Source organism: Syngnathus leptorhynchus, chromosome 8 (genome assembly GCF_054491065.1).
Source record: "Syngnathus leptorhynchus isolate UIUO chromosome 8, UIUO_Slep, whole genome shotgun sequence".
Classification (NCBI taxonomy): Eukaryota; Metazoa; Chordata; class Actinopteri; order Syngnathiformes; family Syngnathidae; genus Syngnathus; species Syngnathus leptorhynchus.
Genome location: NC_141202.1, coordinates 13,286,077 through 13,296,944, shown reverse-complemented (window position 1 = coordinate 13,296,944; position 10,868 = coordinate 13,286,077). Strand labels below are relative to the sequence as shown.

General features: G+C 44.9%; 1 protein-coding gene across 2 annotated transcripts in view; it reads left to right on the top strand.

Moving 5' to 3' along the window:
• The window catches only part of LOC147053787 (nectin-2), a 69,146-nt gene that overhangs the window by 1,161 nt on the left and 57,117 nt on the right, over positions 1 to 10,868 (top strand). The window lies entirely within an intron of this gene.

The window sequence follows — 10,868 nt, the reverse complement described above, 5'->3', positions numbered from 1 at the left end:
TGGGATGAAACAACAACTTCTGTCTCCCGGTCAGCTTGTCCGGAAAGGCGGGAACTTGTCACATGACCATTTCGTACCTGAGGCGGAAACTTGTCACTTGACCATTTCGTACCCGAGTGTGGGGGGCGGCACCCCCCAGTGTGTGCGTGTGTTTGCCTATGTGTGTTGTATTCGTGTTCTGATTGAGCAGTTATGTTTGCATAAAATAATAAAATAATTTTACAAATATGAGCATCATATTGTACAGAGATTGTCCACCGTAATAGAACATGTCCACATTACTGTTGCTCCCTCTTCAGTCTCATTCACCAAGCAATTTATTTGACATCCTTTCCCTTGACGTCTACGGTAAACCCTTACCTACCCGCGGATTTGCTGTTATTGCACCCATCCATTTATTTATTTATTACGCATTCCTTTCTGTGTATAACACCCGAGAATTCCGTGAAAGCGTAATAAGTGTAAATCGAAGCTAGCGTTGGCCACAGATACCAAGTACTGATGCTACTAGTACTTTTGCTTGTATATGTATGTTCCGCTACCAAGACAACCAAATGAAATAATATTGCAGTCCGTGTGTGTGGCCCACTGTATAGTACATACAAATAGGTCCTCCGTGAAAACCAGTTGAACATTTTCTCAGCTTCCTCTGTGCCTGGACTGTTTGTTTTGTGCAGTAATTAGGGCAAGTATGTTGCGCCCGGCGCGGCCCGCCGGGGCCCGGCACAGCCCGCCACTCTTTTCCAAATGTTCAGCATTGACCATGTGTGCACACTGGTGACTTATTCATGCTTTTTATGTTCACTTTGATTGCGCAGAGAATGGCGTATTCTAGTGGTGGAGGTGAGGGGAACAAAACAAAAGCTTTTCCATATTTATGAGAGGAGCGCAATGCGAAACTTAAGCGGTACAGACAGAAACGTTCCTTTTGGCTTTTCTTGCATTTATATCATTTGATTTGTGCATCTTGAGATAACACAGTTCTCATACCTGTTGTGCAGCCTTGACTGCAAGCACTCGGGCGCCCAGCCTTCCTTTCCGCCCGGTAGAGTGGAGCCGAGCGGCTTTTACCCGCTTTCGAAAGTTTCATGCTGAATTGAAATTGAACTGATGGATTTTTAATTAAGGCCAACTTGTGCTGTTAAATGCTCACTGCATGTCAAAAAGTACTACATTGACTTACTCGGGTGTCAGGTTTTTGGAAATTGTGAGCTGTAATGCCCTCACGTCTGGGCAAGTAGAACCCAATGCAATACAAAAGTAGTAGGCTTGATTAAGTTTATAACCTCTTGCGTGACATTTAAGTAGTGGCGTCACAATACCAGAATTTCAGTCGTTGGTACCAATACCTGTGATTTACCACAATTATCGTTAGTAATTTGGTACCACGGTAAAAAACAACAGAATCCACTTACTTTTAAAGTTGCAAATTTATTTAAAACTGCTTAAACCATATAGTGAACATTTTACATAAAAAAAAAAAAAGAGCAGCATTGGCATGTAGCCTTCAAGTCACACATCTATAAAAACAAGCAAGACTGATAATAAATAACAATATTCAACTATATACATCAGGGGTGTCCAAACGTTTTGCTAGGATGGCCAGATTTGAAGTGAAGGGGCCTGGGATATTTTTTTGGGACATTTTTTAACTACAAAAATTTTCATGCAAATAGACAGTTATAAAACTGTTTTCATTGTCACAATTGTCTTTATTTTTCAAATGACAAAATAATAAAATATGGTAAGCAACTCAGGCAGATGTGAACAACTCTAAAAATACAAATTCTGCCTTTCATTCATATCTGAAGAGTCACTCTTGTACACTGCTGTGACAAGTAAATTTCCCCGCTGTGGGATAAATAAAGTTTCATCATCATCCATCATCATAAAATTGAACAAACTGTATGAAATACCTTAAATTTACACGAGTTTAAAATTAATTTTGCCTCATGAACATTTTAAACATTCTGCCTTTCATTCATATCTGAAGAGTTCGATAACATTGAACATACTGCATGAAATACCTTAAATTTACATGAGTTTAAAATTATTTTTGCCTCATGAACATTTTGAACAGGAGTTATAAGTAAAGCAATGTTGTCTGTTATTATTAAAACCTAAAACAAGTGAATTTTGCTCTTGTCATTTACAATATCTTTCTGACAGTAATAGTTTGTGTCACGTCTACAGGTTCATAACATCAACAGTATTAACGTAGCTTGCTTTAGTGATATTTACTTTTGACTCAGCCCCGTGTGAAGAATCGCTGTTGTGATCCCAGTTCAGCCTGAAGCGGCTTCACTTTATCAGCGCGGTCACTCCGTGTTACCTTGTTGTATGTACATACTGCATGTACATACAATACATGTTTAGTCTGATAGTGTCTTTTTAGGTTGAAATCCTGAAACAAGGCAACCGTCTCTTTACAAATTAGACGAACACAATTGCCTTGATTTTCAGTGAAGAGGTATTGTAATTCCCATTCCTTTTGAAAGCGACGGCCCTCAAAGTCAACTTTCCTCGTTTTCTTTGCAGTTGCCATGGCAGAAATGAGCAGAGAGGTGGTGCTGCCATCTTTTGGTAATACAAGGAATTACAGTTTCAAGTTTCATGATTTATTTATTTTTTATTCAGTTTGACAGTGCAGGCGGGCCATAAATATTACATTCCAAGACCGAAGCTGTGGGCTGTATGAAATCTGACCGGGGGCCGGATTTGGCCCCCGGGCCGGCCTTTGGACATGGCCGATATACGTTAACAAAGAGCAGCAGTGGTATGGAGCCTCTCAAGCCTCAAACCATCAAGCATTTTTTGCACGTTGGCTTGTTTGAATCTATAATTGCTCCGGTTGCATCCGCCTCAAATGCAAAATATTTCCACACACAACTCTGAGCGACCTGGCTTCTCAACGAGCCGGCGTGCTGGACTTCCACTCCCAGTTGCTGAAGCCATTGTCATGAAAGACAGAATGTTTTCTTCTTCAGCGCCACTGACCACTGCTCCATGCTGCTCACATGCGTACACTGCCTCCCTCAGTTTGGGCAAGCATCGACACAGCTTGCCGAGTGAAAAGTTAAATATTCAGTTCCGACGTACCACAAAAAAGCAGGTATTGATAAATTTTTTTGCATGTTGGTACCGAATTGGTACTGAAAGTATCGGTTCTTTTAACAACACTACATTTAAGACTAGAGAAAGATGGAAGTCCAAGCAGTGAAGGACTTTACTCACTTTGGCTCAGCATGCGAGCGGCTGGCGTCGTTATTTGTTCTCAAAGGTAGCCTTTATGGTCTCAGTGGTCTTTTTACACTTGCGTGACATTTGCGAATTTAAATTAGATGGTCCACGCGCTGGGATGAATGGTAAATATGAGCTACTCAAACTAGCAGCTCGTGAGGCAGCTCCATCAACTCAGCTATTCAAAGGTGAAGCGTCGTTTTATGCTGCTGGTCTTTTGACGCTTTTTACCTTTCATGTAAAAGTGATGGTATGGTGTGGTTCCTTGCTAACTTTAGCTTCTTGTGTTAGCTGCTAGCAAGAGGCAGATAGCCATCAAAGTTTTCGAGCTTGTACGTACATTGACTGCAACCCAATAGGAATGTGCATTTGACTACCGTAATTTTTGGACTATAAGTCGCGTTTTTTGTCATAGTTTGGATGGGGTGGGGGTGACTTATACTCAGGAGTGACTTATAATATGATTTTTTTCACCAATTTTTAAAATTCAAAAATCCGCAATGTAGTGACACCGCGATAAACGAACCGCGATGTAGCAAGGGATTACTGTCATTTGAACTGCAAGTGACGTCACTCGTGCCGCGCGGCGGTTGTTTACATAAAAGGCAAAGGATTCGATCACGGGATGACGAAGATGACGAAGGGCCCCACGTACTACCGGCATCATTAGCGGCTTTGTTTGTAAGTGACACGAAGGACGAAGAGTTTGAAGGATTTAATGATTCGGAGTGACACAGAAGGTTTGAAAAACTTTTATGGCTTTTACGCACGCCCGGTCCTTCTCGACGGGAGCTCTCTTTCACCTCTGTGGATAGAAGTCGGGGGCCGGCGCTTGGCCGGGTGGCTTTCTGGGGACGGTGGATGAGGTTCGGCCATGGCTTTTACGCACGCCCGGTCCTATTTATGGAGCTCTCTTCCACCTCCGTGGCTGGAAGTTCAGTAGTTGTTGACTCGTTGAACTCTTGTTTTGTTAAATAAAGAGCCGTTTACCAAACCCACGTCTTTTCTGGTACTTTGTTAACGCTACAATATCGTTATATACTAGATCTCTACAGCGCACGCGCGGCGTTGTTGACATAAAGAACGAGGAATTTGATCGATGGATTTAATGATTTGGAGTGACACAGATGGTTTGATAATATTGTTATATAAACCCACGTCTTTCCTGGTACTTTGTTAACGCTACAATATAGTTATATACTAGATCTCTGCAGCGCATGCGCGGCGTTGATGACATAAAGAACAAGGAATTTGATCGATGGATTTAATGATTTGGAGTGACACAGATGGTTTGATAATATTGTTATTATATAAACCCACATCTTTCTTGGTACTTTGTTAACGCTACAACATAGTTATATACTAGATCTCTGCAGCGCACGCGCGGCGTTGTTGACAAAGAATGAGGAATTTGATCGATGGATTTAATGATTTGGAGTGACACAGATGGTTTGATAATATTATTGTAATATGATAGTCATTTGAAATATACCTTATATATCGTTATATGGGTCTGTGGAATAATTAGAAATGCAACTTAGAACGGGTCCGACGTGAGCATATGCGGCGCATACGCGGCATTGTTTACATAAACCACGATCAATGGATTTAATGAATTGGAGTGACACAGATGGTTTGATAAACGTGTTATTTATGTAATACTTACGTGAATAACTCTGAATGTTACGTCGGGCCCGTTCTCAGCTCCTCGTTTGTGTATATGTCATGTTAACATACCGTATCGTTTAGCCTGTTGTTGCTGGTTCATGTCTGTTTTTGGTGTTGGATTTTGACAAATAAATTTGCCCCAAAATTGCGACTTATACTCCGGTGCGACTTATTTATGTTTTTTTTTCACTTTATTGTGCATTTTATGGCTGGTGCGACTTCTACTCCGGAGCGACTTATAGTCCGAAAATTACGGTACATTTCCCCGACAGACTACAAGGAAAATTGACAAAACTGTGATTGAATAATTTCAGCAATTATGCCTTTGCTGTTGTTTTACTTTCATAATGTGAGGGTGGTTCAGCGATAATCGCAAAACTGAAACCAGTGCAAAGCCACGGCAAAGTAGCAAGAAATGTGGGTCACTGAGGCTTGGCCAGTTACCGTGGTGATGTTTTTATTGAAGAGGACTCTGCTTATACAAAGGGGAGTTTTGGGGGTAGGGGGGCATTGTGTCTTTCTGGCTGAGTAAGCTGCATGCGTGCAGGGGGGGTGGCTGGTTGGCTGGCCGCCTGAGAAACTGGCGGGCACGCAGGCTCATGCTGGAGGAGGCCGATTCGCTGCCTGCTCTTAAATGAATCACAGCTCATTTGCTTTGCCTTTGAGGAGACGGCTAAAAAAATATTTGTGATGCAAAGTTATGCCGAATGGTATTTGCTCTGCTTCGTTTCAGCAATTGGAAAAAATGTGTTATTATTCTCAAAAGATTTTCTGTTGAATCAAGCTGGCAGCAAGCGATAAAGAGGGGACCTACCCACCTCGCCTTTTTGCCACCCCTCCTCTACTTTGCTGTCTAGTAAGCACAGACAGGAGCCTTGTTCTCATCTTTTCATTCCCTCCTATATTTGCCCCCCCCCCTGCCCTGGTCCAGTGCTTTTGTTTGAGTGACAATAGTCATTGCTGTATTCAAATCTTCACCGTGCCCCCACCGGACTGAAGGCCACACCGTTTGCAGCAGGAATCAGACGATGGCTCACGGCGGAAAAATAACCCGACGTAACCAGTCAACACGGTTGCTCTGCTGGATTTCATCCAGCAGTTGACGGCTTTCTAAACGCTATCCTTTTACCTTCATAGTTTGGTTTCTTAAAAAACACAGAGAATCGGAATGTGTTGCAAGAAATCATACGAGAGCACTGGTGTTTGTCGTAGCCGCCTTGCTCCTGAGCTGCGCCAAGATGGCGTTTAAGAGCTGTAACCGTTGGCCCACGTGCCGCAAGAGGACTGTGGCGCTGCCAAGCCCTGGCCGGTGCCATTCATTATCAGCGCAGCCCAGAATGAGCATTATTAAGAGCAACCTAATTGATGGATGAGCCAGCGTTCATCCTTTTTGCTGCCTATTAAAAGGAGGAACCGCCAAGTGCTTAGTATCTCATTAGCACTCACTCTGCTTTTTATTTTTGGGGATTTGTTGATTTTAGTGCTAATGATTGCGCTGCTTGAGTCTTATCATGAGGCCGCTGGAAATGAGTTGTCCTCTCTAGTCCGACTCATGTCAGGATGCTCTAAAGGTCACGCGTGTGTGCTTTTCTCTGTGTGGTCTTTATCGCAAAAACCTTCCAAGAAAGCGAGTACTTCAAAAGCTTTTGCCCGCCGGACGTTTTTCAGACCTTTTATATCGTGACAAACGGGCTTTTGTGAAACAATTTAGTTTTGTGGTCTTTCAATTTGCAGGAACTTGAAATGCAGAGAATCCATCAGGCTCATTGTTGACTTTGGCACTATTAGGAGACGGCAGAGATGAAGCTGAAGAACAGGGGGGCTGGGTGGGGGGGTGGGGTGGTCAATGAGCGTGTTGGGTTTTAGGTTGTGAACCAGAAACGCAAACGCAGCAACCCGCCAATACTGCAAGTCGAATGATATTCCGCCTATGAGGAGGAGGGGGGCAGGGTGATGAGGCATGTTAGCTCGTCCTTCACTAAGCGGTCTGCGTGCGTGCGTGTGCGCGTATCATTCTCATCAGCTGCTGTGTAATCTTGCGCAGACATGGCATCTGAGGAAGTCCTCTTGTAATGGCTTCCTCATTTAAGCGAGTCCCTTTTCAAGACACCGTTCCCGTCACATTCTTGCCACAAAGGCTCACGTTTATGTGAGAATGGTCGACTTTGATGTGCAATCTTGTAAAAGGGGTCGGGCCAAAAAACACGGCAGCATTTGGGACTTAAGTGTCAGAAATGGGAATTTTAGTTGTTATAAGTGCAGTCCAAAGCCTCTTCATGAAACCCAAAAACTCCACAAGCCAGACAGAAAGTCTGGGGGAACTTTGCGACGGCTCCTTTTTAAATCCATGTGGTGCATGACTGTCGACGTGCTGAGGTCATACTGAGGGGCTCATTTGTAATTGAGTGAAGGCGTACTCTCAGCATGTTTTGCCCCAAAAGCATGAGACTCATTGAAGAACCTTCCGTTGCGGACTGCATTGTGGACTGTACGAAGGGCTGTGAGCGCTCACCTTTCTCACGTTTATTACGGTCTGGCTACTATTCTGCCCGCCCCAATGTCTGCTTTTGTCATATTTTTTCATTTCACAAATCTCCTCCATGGAGCATAACTGTAGAACCCATATGCACCACTTCTCATTCGCAGTCACCTTTAAGTGTCTAAATGCAGTTGGGGGGTTGCGTTATCGATCGCGTATTGAATGTCTGCAAATGCGGTGTCCTTACGTGATATTGAAAATATTAAAAGCTGCGCCAACGGCGGCGGCACCACCCCACACGTGTCCATCACCTTCCATGTTGCACGCACGGAACACTTTGGCAAATGATTCATTTTTTGGACGCCGTCGCTTAGCAGGGGAAGAATGATCTCTTCTATTGATCGAGAAGAATCCTGTTGCCTTTGTGGATTTGATCGTTGATGAATCGGGTGCCGAAGTCAAATGGAGAAAAGACCCGAGTGCTCTCCATTGCTTCGGGGGCTGTTGTCATCTCAAAGTCTTATCTGCTGAGAGGATTCCACTACGTTTGAGCTTTTGCAAAAACTTGCATTCTTCCCAGTTGAGCTGCCTCGCAAGGTTACAGTCAACATTTATGGAACCTGTAAAAGTGTCTGACTTTTATGTCGGGCAACTGCTGTACTGCCATACTTTGTCTTCCCTTTCTTAACGACACGTCAACAGCATCACCACAGCCTGACTAATAATATACACATGTGCTGCGTCTTCATTACATCGGCCGTTGATAAGGTCATGTCACAATTCAGGCTTGGGCCCACGATGACTGTGGAGCAGGAAATTGAATTTGGTGCGAACAGAGTCTCACACAGGTCTCTGAATGTTGTCACTCGTTCCCCAAATCTTTTTTCGCCTGCTTCCAATTCACGCTTGCCCCTGCCGTCGTCCTTGGGGACAGCGGGTGAAAAACTACACCCTGCTGTCAAAAACAAGGTATCCCTCCCCGCACATGGAGTGAAACTTCAATAGTCAATTGGAATGCGTTCGCAAGTTATGCGGACCTGGTTTGAATTTCCCAACAATTTTAACGAAACATTAATTCAGAACCTTTGATTGCCCGCCAAACGAAAACTTCGGCTCACCATGTGAAAGTAAATCTCTGTTTTCCTCAGGGGAAATTTTGTGAAAATATGGAGCACAGTCTAGAGGAGTTTTACAAACTGTGGTTTTACACGCAGAAGGTTAATGCGTGTCGGCCGCTGTCCGGTTGTGTTTGGAGCAATTTTTCTACCGTTCTGATTGGCCGCGCCGCAATTTGGCCGCTCCACAATTTGGCCGCTCCGTTTAGCTCCGATGGCTTCCCTCCGGCTTTGGGCGTCTTTGACCGTTGACGTCTCCTTCCCAACTTCCTCTGGCTGTCATTTGGAGCCACATAATTGAGGCATCTGCTCGCACCGCATGGTCCGGTTTCTTGCGAGTGATCAATGCCTCCTCTCGGCCGCAGCAAATTGCAACGTGCGTGGCTTCCTTCCCTCCCCGCAGACATGAGTTTTTCCACGTCCGCAGCTTAACAATGTCGTTTGTTATTGATTTCCCCTACCGGGGCTCAGACTGACCTTTCGCCCCGGGTGCACCGGTTGACTGTATTGAGCCTTCACTGAACATTGAAGAAGTCATCAACAGTGTGTGTTGCTCTTGTGGATTTCTGTCTTAGCTGCCGCAGGAAACTGCGGGAAGACGCTGTCTTGGCAAATGGGGGAGGTGGGCGGTCGTCCGTCCGCTCTGCCGTCTTGTCGGTGTCACCAAGGCCCTACGGGCGTATGCCCTCTGCTTCAAGCCCCGCCCCATCTTTTAAAGTGAATCACTTGAACCGCTTACTCCCTGCCGTCCTTTCTATCCCCTCCCACTTTGCTCCTCTCGCAGCAAGCTGCCGGCTGATTTGTGAGTTGAGCTCCGACACGGCACAGTCATGCAGGGTGTGCGGTCCAAGAGACAGAAGAAGCCTGAAATAATTTAGGGGGTCACTGTGATGCCAACCGTTATTAGGGAAGTAAAACTCAAGTATACAGGCTGACAGGGGGACTTTTTAGGATGCCTTTGTGTAAACTAAAAGGAGCATTTGCAAATTACAAGTCCCCCAGGCTCCACCCAACAACTTTTGCCTTCTTGTTGGTTTCATGCTTCTGAACAGTCATCACGTTGCAAACCGACACCCCAGTCGGTGCCTTGTCAATGTGGCCACAATTTGGCAGCAAGATAAAAGTGCACTGATAGAAGAACAAAAGGGGGCAAGCCATGGGAAGCGAGGCCCAAACAAGATGGACGCAGTTTGTTGGTCTAGCATGGACGTGAGCGACCTTATTTACCTCGCCCCTTGTCGGGTTCTTCCTTCCTTGGCTCTCTGGTCACATTCAACTAGCACATCTGTTGCTCTTCCTTGACATTGTTATGCGATGCTTCATTTCCCCGACACGGGATGCGTGGTCGCCTCGTCTCAACTTTGCGTGCCCTATTTTGCTTTCCTCCTCCGCTGCCTCAGCCCCCCCCGAGCCCCCTGCTCCTCACTCTTGTTTATTTCAAAACGGGGGCCCGGTTGAGGCGGGGGCGTCAAGGACGCCTTGACCAAGGAAGTGAGGGAGGGAGGAGATCCGGTCTGCTCGACGGATGTGAGGAATAGGGAACATGTGCAAAAGTATTGGGACACGTGAAGAAAATACAACATTGAGCCGCTCTTGGAAAAACGGCGACCGATTTATTGACTCATTTAAGAAGATTGATGGTGTGGAATCAATTGTGCGCTGTTGTCTATTTAGCATCAACTGGTTTGCTGAAGAACAATGCAGTGTCAAAGATGGCGCCAAATAATTACTTAGATGAGCCACCTTTGATTTTTCAAATGGAGGTTGATGGCTTTAAAACGCCTTCAAAACATGTCAAATGCTTTTTTTCCCATAATTGTAAATATATAAACAAGCACTTTATTATCAAATGATGCTTTTTTTAAAATTTGATTTCTCTCTCGCTCTCTCTCTCGCTCAATGTATATTGTATATATCTGAATAAATCACGCTTTTCCCTCTTTTGGTCTTTCCTTGTAACTTGGTTTTGGATCTAATGAGCTCACATTTTGCACATGTAGTGACATTTGTGAGCCTGAAATGACGCTGGCTTTCCGCCGCGCATCTGGTCTGCCCTTTTCAAAAAGTCCTCCTCAGAAGATGACATAATTACGCAGCGTCGGCATGCCATGAGCTGACTTTGGCCGCATTAGGAGACCTTATATGCGGTGTGTAGCCTGACCGCGATGATCTAGAGAGCGAGTCTCCACCCGGCAGGTTCTCTTTCAAGCCATCCAGGGTAATTTTGGGGGGAGGGGAGGCGGTTCATGTCCCTGACAGGCTCAACTTGCATTCATTAGTCACGTGGAGTGGACGCACTCCACTTTCTGCTTGCTCCAGGGGCTAATTGGCCATAAAGGAATGTGATGGTGGCCACGAGATCATAG